At 40.5% G+C, this 13,098-nt stretch overlaps 1 non-coding gene across 1 annotated transcript; it reads right to left on the reverse strand.

Annotated features, from left to right (window-relative positions):
• Positions 1–11,241: 11,241 nt before the first annotated feature.
• trnat-cgu (transfer RNA threonine (anticodon CGU)) lies at positions 11,242–11,313 on the reverse strand. The gene has a single exon. It is a non-coding gene; the product is annotated as a tRNA-Thr (tRNA).
• Between the last annotated feature and the right edge of the window lie 1,785 nt (positions 11,314–13,098).

Genomic DNA, 13,098 nt, shown 5'->3' on the forward strand with positions numbered 1-13,098 from the left:
AAAGAAAGCTACAAATAGTACGGTATTATGCTCAATATCCCTCGATATTGAAGGTCAGATGAAGAACTTGAAGAAACTCTTAAAGAATCAACGGCAATAGCAGAGGATGTTGATTTTGAACCAACGTTTGCACCTCAATTATCCAGCAGTCTTTGCTTGACAGACTTCCTCAAGATATTCGGTGTTCTATACAGAAAATCGAAAATTAAAAGTGCTAATGTGCCAAGAGGGGTGGCCCGAGGCAAAGACTGCGGTAGAGGAAGAATAAGCTCCGCACGATAACGCGTGTCTAATACTCGGCCTCTGAAAGGCATCATATTCGTTGAACTGCCTCCCAGCTGTGACTCTTACACGAATTTCGCGGTACGTGTGTACGAGCTTATAATTCAGGAATATCAATGGTCAGACGTTTATGGTGGGTTTGTGTTTTGTATTATTTAGTGAATGGAAAAAAACATTTTCAAAAAAAGCTCGAATGAAATAATAAAAAAAGTTTATTTGCCTGTTTGTTGTAACAGCTGTGCCAAAAATATTCATCTACATCAGAATAGTACCTGAACGTGACTGGACCTTGTTGGATTTTAGGAAATTTATTTTTGCACATCTTCGCCTACGATCAGGAATACCTTCCTGTTTTCAGCGTATTTATTGTTTCTACCTGTGATCTCGGAAAGGAAGACCCACTACCTGTGAAATAGGTAAAACCGAAATATTCTGGGAATTTGCTGTGGTTTGAGAGGAGTGTATGAAGGTATTAAAGGAGAGAAGAGACGCGCATTCCGCAGGGGGAGCACAAAACCATGAACCCCGCCTGTGTCTTTTCTTATATAACCGCTGAGCCCGGACACAGCGTCTCCAGCCAGTGAAATACAGGATAAACCGCAAGGAAAACAATGTTTCTTTTAATAAGTCTTCTTCTGGTTTTCTATTTCGGTCTTTCACATTTGAATGCATACTTTGCAGTTAATCTTTCCTCGATTACAGGCAGCCCAAACAGTTCTTAAGGCAGACATCGAAGCCTATTTGACTTTCTGCTAATCACATAAGTGTTCAAGAAGTACTTCCCTGACCATCATGTGCCCCCAAGCCGGTTTCTCCGTTTTCCTCTTCCTGTCGTTGTCAGCAAGCACAAGAAGACAGGAAAAACGCAAGGCAGGGAAAAGACGGTAGCTGTCAGAAGTGGGATTTGAACCCACGCCTCTATTCAGAGACCAAAACACCCAAGCAATGGAAAAACATGAGCCCTTAAAACTGGCGCATCAGACCACTCGGCCATCCAGACAAGCTACAGAAGTTGGTGTGCTGGAAGCACAAGTCATTCACAAAACTGAGAAATGGTTTGCTGGAGAAGCGCCAAGTTGCCTGTTGTAGCCTAAACGGATCGAGGAAATCAAATTTTCGGATCGATTCAGAGTGTGCTTTACAGCCATTGTGTTATATTTTGATCTGCTAGGGTGCAGTCGTCTTCACAATCTGGATTATCTCATAAAGAGCGACGTCAGTGTAAAACAGCTATCATTTTTAAGAACAGACGTTGTATTGCATATTAATAATTGATTTATTTTCCTGATTACAATACAGTATACTTTCCTGATTGCAATGTATTGTGAAGCATAAAAGCCAGCTGCATCAATCTCTATTACGCGTCATTTATGAAGGCGTTTCAAATAGCAGCCAGTGCAGTACTTTTGGAGCATGTATTACATTGTAAATAGTCTTATTTAAATTCACACACTGTTATTTAGACAGCGCAAACCAGTCTGACCTCCTTCAACTTTCTGTGCTCGCTGAGTAGATCTTAAAGCAGCTGCAGCCAGAGTAGCCGTAATGGCAACACAGTGCTTGGAGTTCGGCTACTCTTATTTCTTCTGCAGAACCACCGGCATCGGAATATACTGATCCGCATAAGAAGCGCTTTCGGTTTCTGATCGTTTTTATTGAGCGCTGCTCTAAACTTGCTCGTACTTGTTTTTCCCATGAAAAAAGACATTTTTCTCATTACATGATTTCACTTTTTTTCTTTTCAACAAGTAGAAAGAAATAAAATATAATTCCGTATAAGAGACACAGGTTGGATGGTTGGTGGTCTAAGGCGTTGCGTTTAGGTTGCAGCTTTTCCTGGAGACTTTTGTTTAAACCCCACTTCTGACAACGTAGAAACGATAAAATCCCTAGGTAGAAAGCATCTCGCATTTCACGTGTTCAATGTTAATTGTCTCAGTGGTTGCCTCAGTGAATGATGGACCTTCTCTCTTGCAGGGTGACGGAAACTTCTTCAGAGAGGGAGTCTCTGGAGTTTACAGCCAGTGCAGTTTCTCCTGGAGACGTATGTTCAAATCACACTTCTGATGAAAAGCTTTTCTCGTTAGAGTAGAAACGATAGAAGCCTTAAGTGGGAAAAAAAATCACGGCACGGCTTTTCTTCATCAAGAGCCGAGACAACAGAAACAGACTTCAAACTGACATGAATTACTTCATGAGCGTTTATGACCGTCTTTAAAAAGCTGAGAGCAGGCGAAAACGTCATTGGAAATGAGGAAATGTCTGCTGACTGTAAACAGAGCTCACGCTCAGCTGCGAATAAGCGCTCCTCTTTAGTACAGTGCTGAGTGCCTACGTTTGCTGCGGGGGAGACCGGGGTACTTTTCTGTGACAGGGCGCTGGTTTAATTTTTTAACAACCTGACTCCACTTAAAAGTGTGTACTGTGTACTAACTTTCGAACTACTTAGTGCGGTAGAATATGGAGATCATCTCTAGCTCTGAGCTCAACTGCAACAAGAAGTCGTGCTGAACAAAGTCAGAGTCCAGCTGAACGTGTGCTCAGTGTGGTGCTCAGGACACGGGAGCATTGTTGTGGTTCTAATTAGCACGAACTGCAGGGGCTCTGAATCAGAACGTTTCAATTTATCTGTTCAGTAAATTAAAATGCAGGACACGTTAAAATCGGATTATGACTATATAACCGAATGTCCCTCACAGTTTAAAAGATACCAGTAAGGACACACAATTACTAATGCGATACTTATTGGAAATAGTCCCAAAACAAGCACGTATCGCAGCTGGTAGACCCCTGTAATAATTTTGCAGTGACAGAACACTTTGAAGATTTGCAATCTATTTAAATATGAATTTTCTAAATTTCAGTTCTCTTCACTCCCTGGCATAACTGAACTCTCACCTTCACATACTAAAGGCATTACATGCATTAGCTGTGATAATGCTTCTAAGAAGCACAGAATGACATTTAGTTTTGTTCCTCATTTCCCCCAAGAAAAAAAAAGGAGTCAATTTCCGCCTGGAATGATTGATGCCCCATCAAACATGTTTTAATATCCCCGGAAGTTTATACGGTAGAATCCTGGTTTGTGGCTTAAATTCAAGGTAAAAAAGACTAAGGAAACGAGTTGGAAACAATGTCGATCTGGGATTTTACTCATCTGGAACATTTCACTACATTGGGCAGTATGTGTCAGAGTGCAGCTCCTGGTATCCCTTCGATAGCTCAGTTGGTAGAGTAGGAAACTGTAATGGAAACACTTGGGAATCCTTAGGTCGTTGGTTTGACTCCAGCTTGAAGGAAGGTGCCTTTTGTGTATTTTAATCAAAGAGTTAAAATAGTGAATCTGTTTAATTCAGTCGTTGATCAAAAGCTCAATAAACGACGAAGCAGAGGCTCCTGTTCCAAATTCAGCTCCCATCTGATTGTCTTGTTTTGGCCAAGATCTGATCTATGAATTAAGGGACTTCTCTGTCTGCTTTGTAATTCAAAAATACATTTTGTAATGCAAATGTCAAGTTTTTTGTAGATATAAAGGTGTTCTCTGTTTTCAAAGGATAGCTACTTAATTGGCTTTATGATTTGGTATTGATTTTGTATCGTTGTATTATTAACTTTGTGCTTTCTGTGTTTTTATCATTCTCACTCCCTGTGCTGAAAACAGAATTATCTCTTCCCCGAACATCGTCTACAGATCACTTGTGTGCTTTTAACCTTCTCCCAGCTACAGGCGAGACTGAAGCTGGAGATGTGAAGGCACCCGCTGGTGCATCTTCTCCAAATTTCACAATTGCAACAGACTTCTCTTTTTTTTTTAAAAGTAGATATAGCCCTGAAAAAAGCATTAGCTTTATCAGTTTTTACATTAATCGATTTTGAAACAAATATTCTATTTTTATTGCAATTTACATAATAATAATTATTATTATTATTATCGCTTAAACTTATATAGCGCTTTTCTGGACACTCCACTCAAAGCGCTTTACAGGTAATGGGGAATCCCACTACCCCCACCAATGTGCAGCCCCACCTGGATGATGCAACAGCAGCCATACTGTGCCAAAATGCTCACCACACATCAACAATCAGTGGGGAGGAGAGCAGAGTAATGAAGCCAGTTCATAGATGGGGATTATTAGGAGGTCATGACTGGTAAGGGCCAATGGAAAATTGGGCCAGGATGCCGGGGTTACACCCCTACTCTTTCAAGAGACGACCTGGGATTTTTAAAGGCCAGAGAGAGTCAGGACCTCAGTTTTACTTCTCAGCCAATGGACGGCACCTGTTTACAGTTTAGTGTCCCCGTCATTATACTGGGGCATGAGGACCCACATGGACCGCAGGGTGAGCGCCCAGCGACAGAAACCAGATGGTACCGTGTGTCGGGCTCGGCTGCGAGCAGGACAATGACGTCACGGGGACAAAGTAGAAAAAATCAAAACAGTTCTGTAAAAGACCTGTGTCAGCTGTCGGTTAGCAGTCTGGACTCTAAATCCATCGATCTGATTTCAAATCTCTCTAACACCTGAGCTGCGGCTTCTTTTGAGTAGTTATTCAGGAGAACACTATGTTGATTGTATAGATGAAACGTTTAATATATTCAGGTGGGTAGCTACTTCAGCATGCATATCTGCAAAGAAACAAGTAATGTTTGTATATAAATGAATGTCTCTGACAACTTAATGTTAGTTTTTAATTTAGTTTTAGTTTTACGATGTAGGTCAGGCGTTGACATATACACAAACACACGAAATGTCTCACTCCTGATTCAGCTCATGCTTCATACGAGTGAAGTGATTCCTCCTGCTTCTCGTACAACCATATCAGAACAGAAGCCCGTGTCACCCAGCTCTGATTCAAGAGCGACTCACATCTTGACAGGGTGCCCCTTTGGTCAGAAAAAATAGTTGTCAGAAAATGTGAGAAAAGGAAAGTTATGTACAGTAAGCTTTCACACACAGCTCTCACACACAGCATTAGAGATTGGAATCTGATTGTAAAAAAAAAAACTGCCCGTCTCCCCGGCATTTAACGGTGCTGTTGCTTTTATTTTACATATTGTTAGCATTTTAATGAATTTTTAAAAGATTTATACACAAATCGCTAAATACGAAACGTAAAAAAACCAACTGTAAGCAATTGACCATTCATATTCCTGAATTTTAAATCCCTGTGTTTATCTGTGTCCAAGTGCCTGGTGCAGCTATTTTGAAAGCATACCTCAAGGAGGGCTTTACACGCAGTCTGGGGTATTTTCTCCTTTTACATTTTTGTGATTTTATATCGAACCTGGTATACTCCCAAAAGTGCACAGTAGCTTGTACTGTGTGCCCTGTTTGCCTTTGTAAGCGTTTGTTTAAAAAATAACTTCACAATACGATAAAAACAGAGAAAGCACAAACTTAATAATATAACGATTCAAAATCAAAACCAAATCATAAAGTCAATTAAGTACCTAACTTTTGAAAACAGACAACACATTATCTATAAAAAACTTGACATTTGTATCTATTTTTGAATTACAAAGCAGACAGAGCAGTCCCTGAACTTAAAGACCAGATTTGTTAAAATCCCTTGTACCAATTTAGATTGATCTTGATCAGAACACGACCATCAGACGTGAGGGGAATTCGGAACAGGAGCCTCTGCTTCGTCATTTATTGAGCTTCTGATCAACGTCTGAGTGAAAGTTATTTATTGTCTTTGATTAAAGTACGCAAAAGGCACCTGCGTACACCTTTTAGCTCATAAATTCATCGTACATTTATATCCCATCAATATAAACAATGTTATCTTTACCTAGCACTAAATGTAGCTCTAAATAAATGCAAATTTTAAAAAACATTTAAAAATAATTGCTATTCCATATATTGTAACTTTGTGGTATTTAGAATTTTTATCTGAGGATGCAGGGGAAAGTATTATACAACTGTGAAAGAGGCTCGAATTTTAATACAATTTCGATCAAAAGAAAACCAAAATCCGTAAGATTTTACCGTCAATATCCCTCGATATTGACGTTCAGTTGAAAGATTTGAAGAAACTCTCAAAGAAGCAACTGCAGTTGGAGAGATTGGATTTGAACCGATGTTCGCAGCTCAATAATCCATTCGTCCTCGAAAGAAGCAAAGGTTAGTATGTTTTGAGTGTCACCATGATCCTCTTCTCAATCCAAACGAAAGGTTTTATGTGATCCTGATCCCACTAGAAAAAGAGTTAATTTCCTGCTGCACTGATATCCCTTCAAATGTTTTATAAGAACTCTGGAAGTTTATACAGTAGAAGCCTGGTCCATTTCTTCTACTAAACGAGACTATGGGAGTGAGTATTTTGATGTCGAACTGGGATTTAAATAAAGAGGAACACTACACTACACTACACTTGGGCTACGCGTGTGACAAAACGTTTATTTTCTGACCCCTCGATAGCTCAGTTGCTAGCTCTTAAGACTGTAGAAAAAGCAGCGAGTATTTCTTATGTCCCAGGTCTGAATCCAGTTTGAAGGATGGTGTTTTCTTGTTCCTTATTCAAAAAGGGAAAATTGCGAATTTGTCTTTCACTTTGACATTCACCCGAAAACTCAGTATACAAAGAAGTAGAGGCTCCTGTTCTGAATAATCCTCACGTCTGATTGTTTTGCTTAGACCTTTAAAATGTACACTGTGGACTGTTTGCTCTTCCTAACACAATTAAAAAGCCGCCGACAAACTTACCGATCGGGAGTTTAGTTCAGTGATAGCGCGCACTTAAGACGCTCCGTTTTCTATCGCCGGCATCTCTGTATTCTTTTTAAACGCGATATCTTTTATTCTTCGTGTGTGAATTTCAGGGAGACTCATAAACCCTTTGTCTGTTTTAAAGATACATTATTTTAAACCAGACGTAATGAAAGACGTAGTAATAAGATACACGTACAAAACACATGAATAGTAGCGGCTCTGAACTGAATGTGGTGCTGTATGGGAACGCGATGCAAACGCCAATGGCACAATGGATAACGTGTCTGATTACAGATCAGAAGACTTTAGGTTTCTACTCCTTTCTGGTTCGTGAAGAAGATTTAAACCACACTACTCAACACTGACATCGACGTGTGTGAGGTCCTACACAACCTTACTATCGACTAGATGAGTCTTCTGTTCTATCTCCGATTCTTTCTGCACATTCCTGCTATTTCACCACCGTTATTGTAGGACAACAGCCACAGACACGAGAAGATATACTATTCCGAACAAATGTCTTAAATAATCAAGTTGAAAAGGGTGACAATAAGTTTTTGTTTCTTTAACGTAACCTTACTTTTGCCTGTAAAGTTCACATTATTTTCTGTAGCCGCAAATCCTCAATATTTCTGCTGTCTCCCGAGAAACACAAGCGTGGAGTCAGATCATATTACAGTACACAGCTGATAGTAATTTAAGTAGGGAGCTGCGTCACATAAAATTGCAGTAAAGCGCTTTAAATATGACTCTGAAGTACTGGGAAAGATGATTATTTTGAGCGTGCCTCCCAGGGTCTGCTACGAGGCTGAAGTTGGCTTCTTATTCGCCAGCTTCTTCGCGTTTTTCGTTCCACCTTAAATGCTGCTGCTGTGATGTTATGTCGCCTTTCGCCTGTAGATGGCTCTCTTCGATCAGTACTAATACGGCTGGAATACTGCAGACATCCTCAGTGAAAGGAAATATCCAAATAAATAGCGACTGTTCAAATCATATTTTTGTATGCAATATATTTCAGAAAATCGCAAACCAATTTTGAAAACTCACCATAACACGGACTTACACTGGGAAAAGGTGATTGTACTTTCTGCTTATTGCTACGGCCTTCCCCCCCAATTATGAAAATGTCTCACAGTTCTGACACCGACGTGTGAAAGACAATGTAACAGACTATCAAAATCCTGAAGTACAAAACATTTTAATGCACCAGTTTTTTTAAATATGACCCTCTGATCTTGGCATGTCAGAATACATTGGGAAAAAGTATGGCACGAATTGCACGAATTGCAATGGCACACATTGTTGAGAATATCACTGACCTTGCCGATATTTGCAGGGGATACGAATATTTTGTACATGTTGAACTACAACACGTAAAAATTGAGCTCCTTAGTCAATATCACCGGGAATGTCCAATAATGACGAACGTCAGTAGCTCCAAGGAAACTTAGAATCGCACATGGAGTTTTATCTTTGAATGGAGGGTGGGAGAATTCATTTATACTCTCGTTGCTCATTAGCTAAATTATTTTAAAAATATGAAACAGATTTGTTCGAGAAACTTGTAATCGCCTTAAAGAGAATCTTCTTGAAGATGTGCACCAGCTAGCTCTCCACTGTCAATTGACAGGACTTTAGAAGAAACTGTTCTCATACAACCAACATACAAATTACACATCTTAAGTCACATGAAGAGAAATCCTTGTACTAAATAACATAAAACTGTCGCTGTAAATTATCACCAAGCTGTTTTATGTGTCTGACCACCTCTTTCCTACTTTGCAGAGAGCACAATTCTTTCTGTTTCTTCATCGCTATTTTACTGTCTCTTTCCCCCACGTGGAGATGGATCCACAGCAGAAACTTTTGGTCCGTTCCTGTTACTCTGTCCGATTGAAAGAGCTGTATTAAAGGCTCTCCCATCTCTGCAGGAAAGTTATTGCTGCTCTCAACACAATATACTGCAGCCAAATGTGATAGCGATACTGTCACTGCCTGTGGGCCACGTGTTCCTGTTGTCAGCCTATTATGTCATGTCCATCCACACCCAGAAACATTACTGCTGTAGCACAAGAGTTATACAGGCGCAGTCAATAGAGCATGAATCTCTTAATCTCAGAACTGTGGGTTCAGCCCCCACATTGGGTCCCTCTGTGTCAATTTGATCCCCCCAATCCTCCTAGCAGGACCTGATGGCGTAACAGTGATACCCAGTGCCTTATATGACCTTTACGTAATTCAGCTTTCTTTCCACTTGATTCAGATTTTGATCTGAAATCATCGGCCAAACAAGAGTTTGTCTAAATCGAGGGAGATCTGCTCACAAGCAAGTATTAAACACTTCAGCATTTACTGTTCGAATACCACATTTTGTCAAAACACTGCCGCTTCTTTAGCTAATAAGTAATGGTTTTTGAGCACGCATTGTATTGTTAATGCTTATATTAAAAAAGCATAAATTCACATAATGGAATTTGGACTGAACAAAGTAGTCCAGCCCCTTTACAACATTACATACCCACTGATTAAAGCTTAAAACTACAGCAGCAGGAGTAACAATAATGGCAACAACATGTTTGGAGTTCGGCATTTCATTTATTCTGCGGAAACATCGTATCGGAATGAACTGCCCGAGATAAAAGAGTAATTGCGGCTTCAGATCGTTTTTACAGAGCATTGCGTTGTTCTGTTCATGCTGACTACACGCTTTAAATTTGTCGTTTACTGCAAGAGTTGTTTTTTCTGAAATTCCTCGCATTTGAGCCAGCACTAAAATATTTCATTCCCGTCGCTGAATACATCGTGGAAACGGTATTTGCAACAGAATGCTGTCACACATGAAACCTTTTTGTTATTCGGTTCTGAAGTTTGAAAATGAAAATAAAACGGGGATCACTTCATAGACTTGAAAGAAGTCCAAGCAGCATAAAAACCCGCGAATTCTCACAAAGGCTGCACCTTTCTTCTGCTGCTTTTATAAATCAGCCTTAAACATTTGAATGCATACCTTACTGCTGCTAATCACATTCACGTGTTTACGAAGCTTTTTTCTGTCCGTTATGTTTTTGCTAAGTAGTTTCTCCGTTTTCCTCGTACTGTGATTGTCAGCGAGCACAACAAGACTGAAACAGTGTAAAGGCAGGTAAAAAAGACAGGGTAAAACGCCTGACTGTCGGGAGTGGGATTTGAACCCGTGCCTCTATTTGGAGAGCGAAACACAAAGCTTAAAAGACACGAATCTGTGAATTTGCTGTTTTAAAACGCTCGACTATCCTGAAGAAATGGGTGCTGATTGCACCAGTTGCATCCGATTTTCCGTAACTTTAGGACGATTGATACGACTGGACGAACAAAATTTGTGGCGTTTAGCATGACATGGAAAACGGTACCGGAGCATTCGGGTCCGGACTACCAGACTCAGAAACAGTTTTTACCCCCGCACTATCAAACTATTAAACTCCTAGCCTCTCTCACTCTCACCTATGATCTGAACCTCACAGTGCCTTCTTTCTTACCAAAAACCCAAACACACATTGAAAATCTACCTCTACCATACATGTCAAAAGCTCACTCCCCATAATTTCTATCCCTTTATTTCATTCTTTTGATGCATGTTTTTGCACATAACCTGTTACCTTTTTGTTGTTTTGCACACTGCCTGTTGTTGTTTTTTGCACATCGGCTGTTGTCTCTGTCTTTCTTTTGTAATACAATTGTATTGTTGTTGTGTTGTTGTGTTTTTTTCTTTGTACTACTTATGTCCGAGAGCTAGCTAAATAGCATTTCGTTATACCATATACCTGTGTATAAGTATAATGACAATAAACTTGAACTTGAACTTGACATAGTCTTGCAGGCAGTATATACGCATGCTGACGCAGCTACCCACCTGAACTATTATTTTATCGTTTACTCGTTTAAAAAAACACGGTCTTCTCGTTCCTAAGTCAGATTTTTAGTGCTTTCGAACGTTACTTCCAACCTGGACTGACAGCTCACCCGATCTGTTTGTGATCAGACCATGGAGTGGGGGGCTGTACCAAGCGCACGTTCCTTCCCAATGCTGAGGTGATCATTCGGAAGATGGGTGTGAAGAGAAACAAGCTTTGTCGACTAAAAAACAAGGCAGGATATGCAAGAATACTAATCACTGGCGACAGTTACGCTCTCTTACTATTCAGACTCCTACATTGCGAGTTTTTTGAAGACTTTGAAACTAAAGGAAAGCAGTGACAAATGAAACAGGCACAGGTGGGGTTTGAACCCACGCTTTTCGGTTTACGAGACCGACGCCTTACCACTTGGCCACCGCGCCTTCAAACAACATAGGAATAATGTTGTTCAAATTATTTTTTTTCTGAATCTGGTTTACATCGCCTGGAGGCAGCAACAACAATAAAAGGGATACTTAACAAGGAGATACGCTGTAGCAGTGCGACTCCAACAGATGCTCCTGAAGAGACTGGAGGTTTAAGCCAGCTCCTTAGAGCGCTTGGCCGCGTTACTCTCAACAGCGGCTCTTCAGCTCTTGTTGTTTGACCTAGTGGTTTTATAACGCGTGGAAACGACCGCAACTTCTTTTTCTGAGATGCTTTCTCTCACGTGGTGAAATCTCGACCTCTTTGGCATCTCTGGCTATAGTTCTTCAGTAGAGCAGGCTTTCACACCTCTGCTTATAGTACCCTTGAAGTCATTTTATTTTTACAGGAAGACGCATTCCCTAACGATCTCTCCTGTTTTAGAAATGCTTCATAAGGCGTGTTTGATTCAACGGACAAACAGTATACTAATTGTACAATGCAGATCTATGGGGCATTCGTACTGGATTTGACTGGGATTCTGAAATACTTCTTGCAAAGGTATTCAGACTTTCTTGAACCTAGAATAAAAACACAGACCTGAAACTCCTTAGCTTCCAATCTCTGATGTTGCTCTCCTTAAACTCGGACGTGATGTTCTGCAGACGTGTGCATAATGTCCTGTTTTCTTACAGTGTAGACATTTTGCTGTTCACGCTCCGCATTCATCTGCTTTGTGCGTTGTCAACATGTAATGTCAGCCGTCCCCTGTTCTTCTATATCTCTAGCATGACTGCGTCCTGCTGCTCGGCTTTTGTTTGTAAAGTTTGAGCGAGCACCCCGTTCAGTGTCACTTTGTCACTGTGGTCAGAAAGCATTCTTGATTCTGCTTGAGCTGCTTCATGAATTCTAGCGACTTTAAGAGCTCTTTCTAAAGTCAGCCCTTCCTCCTGCAGCTCCGAGGTTCAGTAGAAGCGGTGGAAAAAGATGGGCATAAGCAAAGCTTCTCGGCGCGGCTGCCATACCCAGTGGGCATTGATTCGTCGAATATACGTATATTTACGGCGAAAATACGGCTATACGTATATATACGTCGCCTCGACGTATAATCAACGTCGAATTGCAACCGTAAAATCGACGACATGAATAAACGCATATATAACGTCGAAAACACATCTAACACAGTGCCTGAGGCTTTTTACTGTATGTATCGTGTGTGCCGCAACTAAGAGTATACGGAACTCTGCACAGTGTACGAAGTAAATTATTTTCGCAGTAATTAATTTATTATATTTACTATATTTATTATACACGTGTAAATTAATTACTGCGACACGATACATACAGTAAAAAGCCTCAGGCACTGTGTTAGATGTGTTTTCGACGTTATATATGCGTTTATTCATGTCGTCGATTTTACAGTTGCAATTCGACGTTGATTATACGTCGAGGCGACGTATATATACGTATAGCCGTATTTTCGCCGTAAATATACGTATATTCGACGAATCAATGCCCACAGCTTGGCATACAAGGGTTTTGCTGAGGGGGTCTTGCCACCTGCCCGAAAAAAAACAGTAAAATGTTTGAGTGCCTATAGAGTTTCTATTTTTATTTTCTTGAGAAAAGTTGATACCATTTCCTGGACACCCCGTCCCCCATCAGAGCTGGTGCCCAGGGAAAAATCTGTAGGGGGGCGTCTGAAATTCTGAGGGGGGGTGATATTTCGGTTGAAACGGAGCTGTACGGTGCAGCTACCCAAATGAAATCTCGTAGCTATGCCATTGGTTAGTGCTTCATGA

This window comes from Atractosteus spatula, assembly GCF_055471065.1.
Source record: "Atractosteus spatula isolate fAtrSpa1 chromosome 10 unlocalized genomic scaffold, fAtrSpa1.hap1 SUPER_10_unloc_3, whole genome shotgun sequence".
NCBI classification, from domain to species: domain Eukaryota; kingdom Metazoa; phylum Chordata; class Actinopteri; order Semionotiformes; family Lepisosteidae; genus Atractosteus; species Atractosteus spatula.